We start from the raw sequence: 18773 nt of genomic DNA, 5'->3' as shown, positions 1-18773 counted from the left end.
AACACATATTGAGCCTTTGGAGGTTAAAATTAAGAATACGTTTGTCGTGGTTTGAAAATATTATAAAATCAAATATGCACAATTTTTTTTTTTCGATGACGTTTTGCCACTTTTCCAGCAACACAAAAATTCTGACGCTATAAAAAATTGTGTGGTTTCTGGTCAAAAATTGTGACACTGGTTTTCAAAAAGCTCTTGTGAAGCTAATTTAATACTATTTAGGAAGTATTGTACAGACAGAAACAAAAGACAGTCTGATGATGCGAGGTCCAAGCTACACAGTGGATGCATTAAAACCTTCCAGCCACATTATCTCAATTCCTGACCGGTCCTTGAGATGTATGCATTCTAGTGTTGTCAGCGTAGTAAGGCACACTCGCGCTAACTGTCGATAGTACATGTTAGGTCTATCGTTCTGCCCGGCGGCAGCAGCTTGTAATGCGCGATTCCTTCTAATCCCACCAAACACATAGCATAACCTCAATTGGCTTTCCCAGAGACTGCGAAGCTTCTCGTTCGACCACAATTCCTCTCGTACATTGCTGTCGTAGGTAATCCACTTTCTATCACTCGTGATCAATCGCTTCAGAAATTCCTCGGGTTTATTACGTTTCAGTCGAGATTCCCAGGTAGAAACTCAAGCAAATAAATTTGTTTGGGTCAGGTCATGTAGAGCCCAAACGTTGAGCCCAACACTAGAAAGACAAAGGTCATGGTGATCAGAATGAAGTGATGAATGTCAAATATAGAAGTAGGAGGGGAGAAAATACAACAGTGTGATTAGCTTTCGATACCTAGGTAGTATTAAGTGAGGACATGAAGTGTGAAAGTGAAATAAAAGCAAGGATATAACGGTGAAACAAACATTTAGATGGGAGAAAATCCATTTTGAGGGCCCTTTAATAAAGAGTTAAGAAGAAGACTTACAAATTATTTCGTACGGATTATTATACTCTATAGGGCACAAACATAGGCGCTACGCAAATGCTATGAAGATTACAGACTTTCGAAATGTGATGTGAAGAAGAATGAAGAGAATTACCTGGGTCGAACGGGTAACAAATGAGATGTTAGAAGTAATGGTAGAGAAAAGAGCAAGTTGGGTGTAATTAGGAAGAGGAATGGAAACTGGCTGAGACATTGGTGAGAAAAAGCTGTATCACGAGGTACGTACTAGAGGATACGATGGAAGGAAAAAGAGAGAGAGAGGCGTAAGACGCTGCAATTAATAGATGGTATTCAAAAGGATATTCTTACGTCAAAAGGGAGAGATTAGCTGAAGATCATAGTGCATGGAGCTTAACAATTAGCAGTACATGGCTTGCTAATAAGGACTGTCTTTCGTATTGTAATGTTACATATACACTAGTGCCATCTGTGCCTACAGAATACACTAGCACCATCTGTGTGGAAATTCTATAAAGCATTTGGTGACTCCGTTACAGGTCTGCACGGGCTGGAATTTTTAGCCGGGACCGGCCCGGCCCGTGAATTTATACTGTAAGGCCCGACCCGAGTCCGAAATATATTTTAGCATTTAGGCCCGAGCTCGTGATATAATCAAATGAGCCCGAAATAAGCCCAAGTTCAGAAACTTAATAATTAACGCAAAATTGTATTTTTATTTATAGCAATTAGAGGTTTAATTTTGCAATTGTGCTTTAAAAGTTCTTAAGAAGGAATAGTCCAATAAATACCGCTGTATAGGCCTAGTATATTTACAAAGTTAGGCCCGAAAAGCCCCCAAAAAGGCCCAAGAAATATGGTTGTATATTTTAAAATTTATGGCTCGAGCCCGAAGTGATATTTGCTTTGTAGGTCCGAGTCCGGAACGGCGGCCTCGTTCCGAGCCCATGCAGACTTCTAAACTCCGTATCATCGTATCGCTGTCCAAATCCCAGCAGCATATTTTCGTTATCTGACAACTTATTAAACACATCGGTGAACCTAGTTAAAGAACGCAAACTTAATAAACAAAATATATACAAAGAATGTGAAGTACTTTACATGCGAATAAGACAGGAAAGAAAAAAGGAAAACCCTAAACAAGATAATGACAGTGTCCTTTCATCCTGTCTCCTCCAAGCCTTGGAATTTCGACACGCTTTGCCTTCTTCCGCCTACAAACAGCATCACGATTTTCCATGTACAGGAAACGCTTTGGCTAAGACATCTATTGTTCTCAGCAACTTATATAAGCCTATACTAAGGAACATTATTTATTTCCCTCTCAAAACAGTATTCTACAACACCCACACCTTTTAAATACAAGAAATATATAATTCTCAATAGTAACAAATATTTTATTTTCCTTTCCTGAAAAATGTATGTAGTGCAGCAAACATGTACGGTCAAATTTTACAACCTCCTGGGAACGAATCTTGTACAAGCCGGGAATTAGAACACAATAGACTGAGAACTTTCCGTCAGCAACAAAACGATTCACAGTCAAACAAATCATCTGTGTTTGGCTCTATATACTCGCTTCTAATACAATAAAAGTAGGTTTAAAACGGGAAATGTTCTATTATCCGTACTTTTTAATTGTTTTTACCTCGTGTTGTAGATTTCGTTTATTATTATTACTGGTTCGACACAAAAGACGCGTGTATTAGCAGGAGCATAGGTTGTGGAACATTTAGTGCAAATTCTGTTGAGTTTATCGCTTCTGCAACCTGGCTACCTGCTTCATTGGGTCTTACATATCACAAACCTTTGCACTCTTCAAAAACAAACCGCGTAACTCAATTTGTATCACTCCGCACACGAGTATTCAGCGATTGGTGCAGGAGAAAATGCTTCGTCTGTTTCCCGCAATATTTCTGCTTCTGCACGTGCATGTAATCCTTCACTGGTAACCTTCCTGCCTGCATGGCCATCAACAAATATAGCGCGCGCTCTGCGTATTTGTCAGTGGGTGTAACTGTTTTCCTGTTAAATTTAAATTTTTGTGTAAGATGTCAATCCACATATAGAGATGTGCTTTTAATTGAAACTAAAATATTCTTAGTGTGATTTAAAAATACAATAATTGCTGCTTAGGTTGAACAAGTGGAATTTCTTGGGGACTATTTTCTTATGGAAGAATAATGGTCATTTGGCTCATTGCAAGTGTTGCTCACTTCTGATTATATTTCGTTTTTTTTTTTTTTTTTTTTTTTTGTGAAGAATCGTAGTCAGACTGTTTAGTCAGTTTCAGAGAACTGGGATGCAAATGTTCATTATGTTACCCAAACGAAAAACTGAGCCCTTGTGCTAAATTTCTATTTAATATATTAAATGCATTATACTTCAGATAATTGGAGAGCCTTTCATTGTATATAAAAAGTTGTAGGCCTATTATTTTAAAGATAAGTAAGAAATAAAGATAAAAGCGATTTCACCAATTCGAAGTAGCGTAACGTCTGATGTTAATTCTGTATGTTATAATCAGGGGTAAAAGTGGATCTGAAAAGGTAGGGGTACGGTAGCAAGCGTCATGACGTCACGCCGTTCCCCCGCCTATCCTTGCCCATTTTAATTTCTTAAGAACTGGGGGACGTCGTACATATTTTTCCGAGGTCGGGGATGGCGTTCTTCCTCGTTCTCCCACTTTTACCCCTGGTTATAATTCGCATATCGATTAAAAGAAACGATCGGGTTTAACTCTTAACATACCAAGCGGGGTCCTCTAGGAACCCCAGAGGGCGATATTTGGTGATACTCCTGCAACTATAATAATCAATTTATTCTGGATGTTTATGTGTGTACTGCATCCGTTTGGAATATACTATCTATTACATAATTATATCAACGATGCGTTCGTTAAAAACAATACAAAAAATAAAAACACACCTGAAAATGTAAAAGCTCCATTGTTAAATTTGTATTTCAGATTTACGAACACAAAAGTATAAAATTGTACGAAAAACTGAATATTGCTCAAGTAAACATAATATTTGATGTCAACAATGCTCATTTAACTTAGGTATGTTTTTAGACATCCAAAAAATAATAATTTTAAGTTGCAATACTATGTTGAGAAATTAAAATAATACTTGGGGTCCGCAGAAGACCCCAACTTGGTAAACAACGTTGACGAGTTAGGCTTGGTACGTTAAAGGTTACATGAACATTTAAGAATCGCAAGAATGATTGTCCGTTCTCAGGAGTAACTAAATATCTGAAAAAATCTTCAAGGGATACTAAAATTGTAATCTATTCAATAAATAATATCTTTTTTTTTTAAAATGAACAATTACTTGATCCACATGTTCTCTTGGCTCTACTTGAGAGTCACGTAGTGATCCGAAACTCAGTTTTGAACTGGATGGGGGTAAAAGAGCACATGTTTTAGTACATCTGCTAGTCAAGCTAATAAGTATAGTAAGACAACAAAGACTAGAGAACATAGTAAGATAAAATAGCTCTGATTCTAATTTTCCATGTTATCCCTTGACGCTATGGGCAGGCTAAATAAAATTTAGTAGTGATAGATTGAATATTTTGAACCATTAATGCGAACTCCCTGATATACAGAGGACGAAGATTTATGGTCAACCACGATTAGCCATGATTTGCAGTTACAGGGAAAATTTAAGAGATTCTCCAGTCCGGCTTCCAGGCATGGACGTCCGCAGGACTTTTTCAAGGAGGTAAAATACTGATTCCACGAGGGGGGGGGGGCATAAGACCAACACACAAACTCAGTCGCGAATACACAATATTTTGATACACGAGGGCACATAATACATCAAGTAAAACAACAGTTATTTACGCCCGTATGCTTATTAACTACAGTAAATAATCTATAATACCAGATACTATAATATTTAATATGAATATATTAAGTGTTATAACATTTAAGTAAGCAAATTAGTATGTCTTGACATGCACTTCCAAAAACCTTTTAAAACCCAGGGAGGCAACATCCCCTTTGCCCCTTCCCCGCTGCGGGCAGCCATGCTTCGTAGTGTTCTGTGTCTATATTTATATGCTGCTTCAAAGATTCAGGAGAGAGAAAATGTATCTTGGTAATCTATCAGAAGTCCATGCCATTTCATTTTCAATCTCTCGGTCTTCGGTTTGTTTCTTAATTTGTTAGCTCGAGGTTTTCTATACACTTTTTAGTCTGTTAGTTGGCAACATTTACACACTGCCGTCTGCGTTGTTTACAAGAGCTGCAAAGCTTCGTGAAAAAACGAGTATAGAACCACCAGATCAGCAACTTCCAATTGGTCATTGTGTGACGTAAGAGAAGGGGCGGCGATTAGGGGGGGCAAGAGGAGGCAGTTGCCCCCACTTTTTGAAGTGACGCTTCATGTATATAGTAATGTATATTGTTTCATTTGGAAATATAAAGTTTTTGTATGTATTACTGGTTTAGAGAAAAAAATGGTGCCATATAGTATTTGCCGTTGCGTGAGTACGTATTGGTAATTTGTCTTCCCGTGGTGTTAAGGAAGCAACAGGAATTGTGTTTTAATTGCAACTCAGAGCAATTAATCTTGAAATTGCGTATTTCTTTAAATGTCATAACATATGCTTGTAGTATTTACTGTCTTTCATTTTCTAAAAATAATAACATACATTTAATGTCATGTTGGAATTAAAAACATAAGTTGTTCATTAATCCCCAGTTTCAACATACCTTCAACAAAACAAGTTTCATTATTCATTACTACGATTAATATTATCCTTTATAATTATTTGTTTTTTGTTATTAAATAATCTGATCACAATTTTCCAGACAGAATTTTAAGATGTTTATGAGCAAGGAATCTCTTCTTAGACTTTCGTTGTTTAAGAGTACAAAAGGCTAGTATGTACTTGTGTTGTATTTCTAATTCCTTAATAAAATGTGAAATACTTATACGATATACGTTATTTTAATTTAAAAAGAAAGTATCCTATTAATTATACAATATTTCGTGAAACAAAGTGTCAGAAACAACCAGGAAAACTAACATTGATATACAAATATTCAGATCATGTCTTCCCCCCCCCCCTTACTTTTAATGTCCAATCGCCGGCACTGCGTAAGAGTATGCGTTTACGGTTAGACAGGACAGAGAAACAGGTTGAGCAAAGAGGGGAAAGTACGAGGTAGGGAAATTAAATAACTCACGAGCTGGCAGTGTACGATTACCCATAAATCTACGAGTAGTCTCTCTACAAAACTATCAACTATGCCTAATGATGTCAACCCGTGGAAAAAATCCCATTTTGTGGAATTTTTTCACAATTTCTTAGTAAAGATATTTATCAAAATTGGTAAAGTATAGGATTTTTTTTTTCTTTAGATATTTCAAATGCACAACAAAACTTTCTAGGTGATAAAAATAGACATAATGACTCATTAATAACCGTGAAATCAGTGTTGTCAAAATTTAACTTTTTTTAAAAAAAAATCAGAAAAGTTTATGGTACTGAGAAAGTGGTTTGTGGAGTGTCACAAAGAATTAAAAGTACCTCTCATACGTAGTCTGGCAGCCAGCGCACACGCATCGCGATTCATCGGGGTCGGAATCAGCAGGTTTGATTTCAGGTTGGGGAGCATTCAATGCATTACAATGGTTAGGTCAAATCCTACACAGCTTCGCTAACCTAGCTAGCAAAGAACATAAATATCAGTCCAATTAGCCTATCCAAAGGCATTTTTTATAAGACAAAATATCTGCGCAACTTCTCCATCGGAAACACGTTCACTTGCTTATCTTAGTTGCCTGGATCTGATTAACCAATGCTCTACATTTGCAGAGAGCGCACGTCAGTTTACATGTTACTTAAAATAATAACAAGATTAGAGGAGAGTTAAAGGAAGCACTTACTTATTTACACGGGAACCTTATCATTTACTGTAAGTTAACATCCGCCCATTTTTATCTAAAAACTTGTACAGACTGACGATAAGGAAACGCGACCTTGACATAATGAAAAGGAAATTAAGTGACGACATGATAAAAGATGATATGCCACGAACAAATGCAGGTGACGTAAGCAATGTGGTCAGATATGTGATATCAATTCAAAACATTATTATTGTTTCCGTCCACTGAACATGTATACATGCGAGGAGAGGGAGTCTGCATGATTCAATGAATTACAAAGATAAGACACGGCTCAAATCGCCTATCGTTCCGAACATTTTACCCTAAAAATGTAAAAATACAAGCAAATGTCAATAACTGTGTTGTATGAACTGAAATGGGCTTCCACCGGGAATCGAACCTAAGATCAAACGTACACAAAGCCTATCCGTACTGTTTCGTCACGTAGTCGTAGATTTTGTACGTCTCGTCTCGAAAATTTTCTAGACCCATCTTGTAAATTTATGCACAAAATTTATGGTCTGATTTTTTTTAGTTAATTTAATCTAGAAGCTATCAATTTTTCTTGCAAACGATTATATTGTGTAACGCTGAGTTTTTTGTGCCACGAGAGGTACACGAAGGGTGTGATATAACAACACTTAAACCATAGTTAATAACAATTAAACCATCTTTAAACATTAATAAATGCTCTTCATTGCGTTCATAGAATCAATTGATCAATTTACAGTTTTTATACTATGAATGACATAAAACTAAAACAGTGCTTGAAAATGAAATGAAATCTTTGTTTTATATCCCGTGGTTGTGCCGGCTAAGCTAAAGGAGATGGTGATGATGAGAAATGAAGAAAATGGTGGAATGAAGAGTGGGAGGAAACGGGAGAAACCCGAGAAAACCCACGTACACAGTGTTTGTCCACCACAAAGTTCACTTGGCGTGAGCTGGGATCGAACCAAGAACCCCATGCATCACAGGTGAACCCTCTACCACTGAGTTACCGCGGCCCTTTAAAACAGTGTTTGAAATTTAAGATGTGGCTGAACTAGTGTTAACCACGAATCCTGAAGTTTCTCGTCTCATCCCGAGACGAGAAGGTACTCCTCACCTCAACTCTCGTTTTATTTTCGAGTCGAGACAAGAAATCTTGTCTCATGGGCAACAGTATGAACTGTGTTTTAAGCTCATTTTGTTTAACAATTGATTCTATTCCAAATTTCATTTATTATATGTACACTCATGTCCAAAATTATTGTCGCATTTCTATAATTATGTTGTTGTTGGAATATAATTTGATAACGGTATTTCTGATAATGTTAGTATGTGTATAATAGGTAGACATATATGTGGCAAATTTCATGTCAAAAGAGCAGTAAATTAGAATAATAAAACGAAAATAAAACTTGCTTGTCCATTTAGCAACATTTTGTTTTACTCATTCTAATTTTCGTATTTATAACTCTTTTCCTTTCAAATTTACCACAAATATAAATTTCCCGATTATACACATAGTATCAGTATTAAAAGTACCCTCCAAAATCATTATCAACTTATATTCTTACAAGAAAACAGTTATAGATATGCGACAATCATTTTGGACATGAGTGTACATTGTTTACAACCTCACTCAAATTCCAGATAAACAACGCCTACTTGGATCGCGATACACAGATATTTCAGTATTTCATAGAATTATCCTACAAATGATAGTAGCGTAAAAGAACTATCCAGTAATGAATAATGACATGTCGATCATTTGGGAAAAGATTTACTTCTTTCTTCTGAATTCTAATTCGATCTTTCTCTTTTTGTAATTAGTGATTCCCTTTGAAATATAAATAATAGGTTTTTATATATATTTCAGTAAATCAACTTACGATTATTAGCAAGTAAATGGAATAAAGAATTTTCCTGCTTGCTTCTTTATTTCTAAATCTGCTTACCAAAATGTCTGTACTCCGAAATTTCCTTAACTCCAGACACCTCATAATGTTTGTGTAAAATCAAACCGAAACCTCGGTGTAGTTCTTGAACATACAATTATTTTAAATCATCCCAGAACGAAAACTTCATTTTTGTGCATCATTAAAAAAAAAAAAAAAAAAAAAAAAAAAAAAAAAAAGTTTTTACTTAAATTTTTCTGTATAGTAAGTTTCAGATTGAATTAGTTTAGTCCGGAATCGTGTGCGTAGGATTTTTTGGGATTCTCCCGTTTCCTCTTACTTTTTATTACATAATTTCGTAATCATTATCGTTATTATCTAGCCTCGAAGAATAATCGTGGCTCAGCGGTCGAACCACACTGCGAGGGGTATCAGGTTGAATCCCTGGCTACATGAATTTGTGGTGGACATTATCGAGTCTGTGAGAATTTTCGTGGGACGTTCAACTAAAAAAAAAAAAAAAAAAAAGATACAGTGGTTCAGTGGTAGAGCACTAATTTTTTATGTGTAGGGGACCTTGAGCTTTGTGTTGGACAAAACACTGTGTGAATAGGATTTCTTAAGGATTCTCCCGTTTCCTTCCACTTTCAGCATTCCACGATCTCATTTATTATTATTATTTCGTTCTTTATAGCCTTGGTGCATAGTCGTAGGACGTTAAAATAGATATGTCATTTCTTTATTTTTTTTAAAAAGTTCTTGGTCTATCATAGTTTCAAAATCTGAAATTTAACCCTACAATGCATAGTGCGACAGATATGGGTTATAGTGGTAAATAATATGTGCTTTCCTACATAACGATATGTAGTAGCTAATGCATTTTGAACCAGATTCGGAACGTTCGAAGGTAATTGTATTTCCAGTTTCCGCATAGATGGCACTATTAAGCGTATCGGTACTTCCATTACTCCTTTTTGTTTTCTTTTGCCAAACTATTTTTTCACAGAAAACAAAAAAAAAAAAAATCATGCATTGTAGGGTTAATTCACGAAAAACGCACGGATCTTATACTGTACATGCCAACGTCAGAGCATTCTGGGTTGCATAACACTAGGATATACAATTAGTATAAAACAATTAACAGTAAAACGTTAAACGTCAGCAAAAAATGTTCAAATATTGCATTGTCATCGGTTTAGGTATCCGTACAAAATTTCAGATCTGTAGTGTGTGGAATTATTAAAGTTGTAATATTTGAAGCTATTAGCACCGACGGTATAAGATGTAGACATACAGCTTAATGTAGGAGGATCTCGATGGCATGACCATCCATCGAGAATGGAACCCGGGTCTCCCGCCCTGAAGACGCCTACGCTAACCAAATAGCCACGAGGGAACTCGTAACCTAATAAAAGCATTGTAAAGAAGAAAAAACTACAATTTCAGATATCACGTTGTTAAAAAACATTGGAACAATTGAAGTTGATTTTCAGTTCATAGTTGAGTTAGATACTTGCACGACAGTTCTACAGCACACTAGAATGGGGTCACGGTGGCTCAGTGCTAGAGCGTTCGATCCCAGCTCGCGCCAAGTGAACTTTGTGCTGGACGAACACCGTGTGCGTGAGTTTTCTCGGGGTTCTCTCGTTCCCTCCCACTCTCATTTCATTTATTTCTCATCATCTGCGTCTCCTTTAGCCCATATGGCATAATCGTAGGACGTAAAACTCAAAGATTTCATTTCATTTTTTCTCCCTGACGTAATTCCTAATCATGTCCATCCATTTCCTTACAATAACCATAATAAGTAAAAACAATGGCATGTCAGTCCTGATTCGGCAAGGATTTCTCACTTAAGCCTCCTCGGGAAGCCCCCCTGTGTCTCGGATTGGCAATCAGTAACATTAAAAAGATACATAGAAATAAAGGAAACTCGCACTGTGCATTCACGAGAACGTAGATTTAGCTCTTACAATACTTTTAAAGGACGTTGTCTAGTTTTATTCATTTTTTTCCCTCGCATGATCATTTCGCTTTAGCGAAAAGACAAACAAACACTTGTTTTTTACAATCTATAAAAAAATAACTTCATATAAGAAACTCAGTTATGATGGGCGTCACTTAACTTTCCAACTAAAATGAGCTATGTCAAGCAGGTAAGAAGCATGAGTGAAGAGTGAGATCTTCGTACCATATTTGTCTAAAAATTAACCACTTCATACTAATCAAGATATTTTGTATATATCTTTCAGTAAGAACACTACATGTTCTTTACGACAAGGCAAATAGTGCATCCTTTGTGGAGAAATCCATTTTCGTAATGTCTGTTACAGGAAAATATCTGAAGAGACGCGTATACACGGTATTAACATGTAGGAAACGCATAATACACATACTCTCACTAAACGAAAGAAGAGACCACAATAACAATAATAAAAAGTCATTACAATGCAGTGATGTAACGCCGCTGTAAGAAGAGAAAAACGCACAAAAGAAATCTCCACAAAAGTAAAGAATTTCATGTCAACAAACAAGACAATTATATAGTTTCCTCTGGCTTTAGGAACAACCTTTTCTATATCTCCTCTTTCCATTCAAATATCTCGTCACGCTGACTAAGAGCAAACAAAATTAAGCCACAAAATCAACACACGAACTCATACTCCAAATCCTTCTCAAATGTAAAATAATTATAAGTCATTTCTAACACGTAGGTAGATAGAAATTCTGGGTATTAAGAGAGTTATAAAAGCAAAATATACGTATAGGTGTTAAGTAACTTTGAAAACAAACTCTGCGAGCTTGAACACGCTAAACTCAAGAATTATAAAAGAATGGTTGCTCAGTGCTATAGCCTCCGCTTCTGGTCCGGTCATAGGTTCGATTCCTATGGATACATTATTATTTATTTATACATATTACTGGGCATTGGCGGCATCAATAGCTTTAAGCCCGTCACGTTTGAGAGATGACGTCCCTCGGCGAGCACAATATCTGGGGAAGGGGGGGGGGAGAAAAAGCAGTCTGGCACCTGTGTGTATCATCTCGGCATTTGTCTGGTGTGAATGTGGAAAACCCAGGAAAATCCTTGTTCGGATGGCTGACCTAAAAGAAGCTGTTACATCTTCCCCACCAACTGGCCCCATCAGGAATCGAACCCGGGATAGCTCGCACTTATGAAAGCATTAGCTACTACGTTTCGTGAAACCACGCACATAGGATTGTACTAACCAACATCGTTAGATTGGATTGTACCGTTTTCACTCATTTTTGTTCGTTTCATCAATTCTTTGATCAATCTCTTCTATATATTATTTGTCTCCTTTGCCGATAGTAGGTTTGCCTGTGTGAGAGCTTATTTTGAGTTCTTATCTACTATTAAATGGGTTCCGGACTACGACCGGCAGTTGGATACAGTGCAGTTCGCGGGTCTATATACAATCATGCATAGTATTGGCTCTTTCCCACCACACTATCTCGCCTCCAAAAAAAGCTCTGTCCTTTAGCTTCCATAGCATGAACGTTCGACATTAAATTAAAGAGATAAATGACAATTCGCCACTATGTAGGTGCTAGAAATAAAAGGCACTGGCATTGGTATTAATACCTAAGGAACTGAGAGTGCAATATCTACTTTTATGAGAACATAAAATCGAACCTTAGTCATGTAGGAACTACTTATAACCAGTTACGGGCCAAGTCTAAACATGCTCCTCAGTGTCTAGTGCTCTGGGTTATAATTCTTTTTTTTTTTTTTTTTTTTAAGTTTTTATGTCCCACGGTTATGCCGGCTAGGCTAAAGGAGACGGTGATGATGCGAAAGAAATTAAATGAATTATAAGATGATGTAAGTGGGAGAAAACGGGAGAACTCCGAGAAAACCCACGCACGAAATGTGTCCAGCACAAATCTCACTTGGCGCGAGCTGGAATCGAACCAAGGACCCCATTTATCAGAGATGAATGCTCTTTATGATTGAGCCACCGCGGTCCCCAAAATGAAAATACAATACGCCAAAAGAAGTTTAAAGAGCGTGAAACAAACTTCTTCAAATTCTAAGAATGACCGCAAGCTTTCCGTCTTTAGTTGGAAATTAACCAATTTCCTCATAAACACTATACCTGTAACTTCATTACAACCGGAAAAACTGCTTGTGCAGTACTGAGAAACCAAAACCACAATCTCACAAAGCACAACAGGAAAAGAAATCTTTTTCCCTATTGCTACATTGTTGTTTCCTTCGGTATTTTTATTATTATTATTATTATTATTATTATTTCCTTCTTTAAGATCTGTGATCAGAAGATCAATTACGAAATTTAAACTTCGTGAGTTTTCACTAACGCTCCTAATTTTGGCGAGAATACCCTTGAGTCAGGAATGCGCACGAGTCGGGTTGAGACAGAATTTTCCTGACAAAATTCGAGTCGAGACACAGCTCTTCCAATAGAGAAATATACATTTTTTCGAGTCGAGACATCACTTTCACAGCACATTTTCGAGACGAGACAGTCTCAAATCTTGTCTCGTGCGCATTCCTACCTTGAGTTCGCGCCCAGTTTATGGAAGTTACGATCCGATACATGTAAAAATTTAGATTATTATTTTAAAAAATAAAAGCTGAATGTCAGAAATTATAAACACACAGAGTGAAAATGTCGAACTTATTATTAAATAGCTGTCCAGGTGTTTGCTAGCAAATACCTAGTAAATGAGAACAAACTACGACAATTATTTAACATTTAGTATTATTATTAAAATTCTATCGAAACAAATCAAAATCTAATCTAACATTGAAATAAATCTTTTCGAAACTACCTTCCCCTGTGACAGTCAATGCATCAGTGCTTCTGTAATACTAATCATACAATTAGGAGGCGCCGGGAGGGAATACATGTTGAACGCTCATCCATTCAATTCATGCTGGAATCTATAAAGCACGTTGATTATTGAGTGGAAATCTGAAATCCGCCATCAATTGCTTTCATGGGATTATCTAGCTAATTTGCACTTATTAGTGGACCTGGGAACCTTCCATTTCGCTGCACCACGGACCAGATCGTCCTTCAGCATGCAACAACTAACTATACAATGGGATTGAGGGTTAAAGCTGATATGTGGAAGGTTAGGCAAATTCACGGTCGGTATACTATTCTTTAGTCAAACGGTGAAGCATGCGAACAAGAGACAGTAGCAACAGTTTGACAGAACAAAGAGGAATAATTCTTTAATATAACAGCCTCTCTCAAGACCAATTTTTAATTCAATATTTTACAAAGAGGATGTCGACGAACTGTTAGAATTCTTACTTTGCAATCGAAAAGTCTCAGGTATCTTACCTTAGATCTGCCAGGCGAAATCGGAATGGTATCTTTAAAAATAATCAGTAATCACTGTTTCCATCATAAAACTTTTTTTTTTTTTTTTCAATTGTATCTAGAACTAAGTTAGCAAATACAAAGGGCATCAGGAAAGTTTCGCAATATGGCCTTATTTCTTATACTTTATCAAAGTACTTTCCACCACACATTACACATTTTTCCATTCTTCGCAGTCAGCCGTCGAAGAAACTCTTGTCATCTTTCGGCAGAGATTTGGGCACACTCATCGTCCCAAGCCATTAGTAGGGCGTCATGGTTTATAAAACACCTTCCTTTCAGTCTAGTTTTCACATGGGGGAACAGCGCCAGGTCACAGGGAGCGAGATCTGGACTGTAGTGAGGTGCTTTAACAACAGTGATGCCAGTTTTGTAACAGCGAAATTCCCGTCCGAAACCATAAATTTCTCGATTAGATACAAAATTTCCCGTCAACTTCAGTAGATATAATTTACATGCTGACTTTAACACGTTGACCATTTGCATTTTGTAACATCCTTGATTATAAGGTAATAATGTCCTATGCAGATGCCGCCTGGGCAACTCATTTGGGAAGGTCTAATACAGAAACCTACCTAGTGACAGAACTCTTTACTATGCCTAGGAACGGCCGCGCGCTTTGAATCTGGTTTATTTTGGGTCCCCTTTCGTACGTAGTTTTCAATCCAAAATGGTGATTTTTTTTTTTCAATTGCACTAGCCGTTTAGGCTCCACAATGGTAAGACAATGGTAAGTTAAACAGAAAACAAATGCTGCCAGTTCAGCAAGCTGTTCTCTTGGGCCCCTCACCTTACCAATAATACAGTACTGTTGGGAAATAGAATCCCTCGCACAAGAATGTGCACTATGCTCCTCGTATCATTTTCGCATGTTTTTTACATTCCGTTCAAACAGCTTGCTGAACTGCAAACGTTAATTTTCATTTAACATACAGTAGATCACCTTACCAGATGGAACCGAAACGGCTGATGCGATTGATACAATTTTACCATTTTAGATTGAAAATCACCTATTTTCAACAATTTTCCGTTTTTTTTTTCATTCATTTTTTCGTATCTTTATTCATAACAGAGTTGGCATATGGCCCCGGACTTTTCATACACCCAGCACAAATATTTAGAAATCAAATTTAAGTTATAAATTGAAGTACAATACTTTTATTTTTATTTATTTATTTATTTATTTTTATTTTATTTATTTATTTGCCATTTGAATAAACCCGAAGGAAAACGGAAAAAGCTATTAAAATCGCCGCTCATTTCAAAGGGAAAAAAATATTTCCTTATACTGATATGGATTGAAAATAGGACAAGATAGATTAGTGGTACCCTCACCTCTGGAACTAGGGGATCCTTACTTCGATCCCAGGTCAGAGAGACTATGGCGGACAACATCGTGTTCATGAGTTTTCTTGGAGATGTTCCGTTTTCTCCCGCATTCTCATTCCACCAATTCTCCCATAATCATTTATCTTCATAATTCATCCACCTCCTTTAGCCTCAAAGGCATAACCGTGAAATGTAAATCTAGAAGTTTCATTTAATTCCAATAGATTGAAAGTTCAGAGGTCAATACTCAATAGTCTTACAAGGGAACCTTCCGAAAATGATAGTTGCAGTGAAAGATGTGACCTATGACAATTGAAAGAGCTGTAACAGAGATGTTCATTCCCAAAAAATTAGCTGCCCATGGCAATAGACTCAAGAAATATAAGGGGTGGAAGTTCGGGAAACAGCAAGGTTGGACAAGGGGGGAAAAGTGGAAATTCCGAAAAAAAAGGGGGGGCACGGCAAAATACAATGCTGACAAGTGATGTATAGAAAGAGACTTGCCACAATAGGGAACAAATAAAGGCCACCAGTGGGGTTAACAGTGTTGCCAACTGCAATGAAAAGTACATGTTTTGCAAAGAGCACTATATGAAGTGAGTGCAATATTCAGTGTCAATCTGTCATGTAGAACATAAGATATGACGTGTATAATCAGTGGTACAATCTAACAAAAGAGAATAGAAAAAACAGAAGTACGAAAAATACGGAAAAGACGAAGTTGGCCGTAATGCGCCACATTTGATCACGAGCTGTGCATATTAGAATGAACAAAAAAAGAAATCACCAACTATGCAGGAAACCGACGTACCTAGAGTCGAAAAGAAAAACGAGTTCCAAAGTTGACAGCACTGGCCATGAAAATCCAGACAATTCTAATATAGTTAGGCCACTCGCTTCACAAAAAGAAAATTCCGGCAACAGGCATTAACCTTCGCATCATTTGTACATGCTCCTCCACATTGTACGTGCAATTGTTCGATGAGACAATGGTCCAAACAGAAGATACATTTGCAGTGAGCACAGCGGAATACTGCCAATCCGTCACTTATGATGCAATGATCGCCTCTGAATGTCTCGAAACAGTACTCTAGAGGTGCCGGAACCTTTGGTGGCCTTTCTATCACATATCCACACCTGTAGAAAGCAAACATAATCAAAGGCTTGATCTGCTGTGTGTTGCTGTCTGCAGTACTATAACCGCCTATATGATATATCCAGAGTATCCCACCTAACTCTGCGATTGAAATAGTTTCAAAGCGAAAAAAAATGTGACACATCCAGTCGTGCAGGAATGTACCCATGTCAGCGGGCGACAAACTTCTGTGAGACGCAACTGCCCTCAAGTCCCCCATCATAGGGTCCCAGGGGCCAACTTCAAAATTTCAAATAGCATAATCGGTCGAGTTATATTTCTTTCGATAAATCTTGGAATTTGCAACAACGCATATCAAAAATATTTACTATATGGGATTTCAAAATGGCCGCCAAAATATCTGCTCGGTGACAAGAACAACGTGCATTTTCGGCGGCCATTTTGAAACCCGTGCTTCATATAGCAAATGTTTCTTATAGGCGGTGTTGTATCTATCCAGAGAAATATCATCCGCCCCCTGTTTCCATTGGAAATGTTGCTGTTGACCCCTCGAGCCTTATGATGGGGACCCTGGGGGATTTGCTTCTTACAAAGTTTTCTTGGCCCTAGACATAAGTACATTACTGTGCAATTGGATTTGCAACATCTCTTTTCGCTTCGCAGCAATTTGAGATCACAATGTTCGATGCCATGTTAAGACACAACATGTATTTGTGGCGGCCCTTTTGAAAAACATGCTTCATATAGCAAATCTTTCCTATAAATGTTGTTGCACATTCCATAATCTATCGAGAGAGGTACCACTCGGTCCCTGTTGCCATCTGAAAATTTGAAGTTGGCTCCTGGGGCCCTGTGATGGGGATCCTGGAGGCACTTGCTTCTCACAGACTTTTATCACCCCCTGACATTGGCACATTCCTGCACAACTGGATCCGTCACATTTTTCTTCGTTTCGCAAATCTTTCAGGTCACAAAGGTTGGTGGGACACCCTGTATATTCCCACATACGACCCAACCATGACATAATGTTCACTACTTCTATTATCGGTTGTTGGCTCAACCCAACCATTTCATGTTCCTCGACTTGACATTGCCTCAATCACTCTACCATTGATGCATTCCGAGTGATGCCTGTTGTCGGAATTCTCTTTTTGTGAAGCGAGTGGCCTAACTATATTAGAATTGTCTGGATGTTCATGGCCAGTGTTGCCAAATTTGGAACTCGTTTTTCTTTTCAACTCAGTACGTCGGTTTCCTGCATAGTCGGTGCTTCTTGTTTTGCCCATTCTAATATGCACAGCTCGTGATCAATATGCACAGCTCGAGAGTGTTTGTGTCTGATGAAGACGACGTTAGGTCCTTGAAACTGTAACACATTGTAAGTATAGTTTTAAATATATTTCATTCTGCTCTGGTCAGAACTGTGTTTTATTTATTACTCTACTTATCCATAGCCATGGAGTTTGTTCATCGTGATCAAATGTGGCGCATTATGGCCAACTTCGTCTTTTCCGTATTTTGCGTACTTCTGTTTTTTTCTATTCTCTTTTGTTAGGTTGTACCACTGATTATACACGTCATATCTTATGTTCTACATGACAGGTTGACACTGAATATTGCACTCACTGAATATTGCACTTGTCTCTTTGCAAAACATGTACTTTTCATTGCAGTTGGCAACACTGTTAACCCCACTGGTGGCCTTCATTTGTTTTCTATTGTGGCAAGTCTCTTTCTATACATCACTTGTCAGCATTGTATTTTGCCGTGCCCCCCTTTTTTCCGGAATTTGCACTTTTCCCCCCTTGTCCAACCTTGCTGTTTCCCTTATATTTCTTGAGCCTATTGCTATGGGCAGCTAATTTTTTGGGAATGCTCATCTCTGTTACAGCTCTTTCAATTGGCATAGGCCACATCTTTCACTGCAACTATCATTTTCGGAAGGTTCCCTTGTTAGCTCAGTGGTTCTGAAATGAAATGAAATTGTTGAGTTTAACGTTTCACGATTATGCCCTTTCGGCTAAAGGAGACGATGATTAAATCAATTGAATGATGATGGAAGAACTGATTCAATGCAAAAAAAGGGGAGGAAACGGGAGTGTCTCAAGAAAGCTCATAGACACGGCGTTCTCCATCACACACTTACTTGGTCGGGAATCGAACTAGGGATCTCACGCACCAGTGGTAAGCGCTCTACCACTGAACCATAGCGCCTCCTTTGGTTCTGAAAGGGTTACAAGTTTTGGTGATAGTGAGCACAGCACTTGTCATAACGAAA

The 18773-nt window shown here is 37.6% G+C and overlaps 1 protein-coding gene across 4 annotated transcripts in view; it reads right to left on the bottom strand.

Annotated features, from left to right (window-relative positions):
- Positions 1-18773, bottom strand: part of Tsp26A (Tetraspanin 26A) — a 212443-nt gene that overhangs the window by 91014 nt on the left and 102656 nt on the right. The window lies entirely within an intron of this gene.

Source organism: Thermobia domestica, chromosome 10 (assembly GCF_964235325.1).
Source record: "Thermobia domestica chromosome 10, izTheDome1.hap1.1, whole genome shotgun sequence".
NCBI classification, from domain to species: domain Eukaryota; kingdom Metazoa; phylum Arthropoda; class Insecta; order Zygentoma; family Lepismatidae; genus Thermobia; species Thermobia domestica.
The sequence above is the reverse complement of the archived record's forward strand: the minus strand, read 5'-3'. Positions and strand labels throughout refer to the sequence as shown.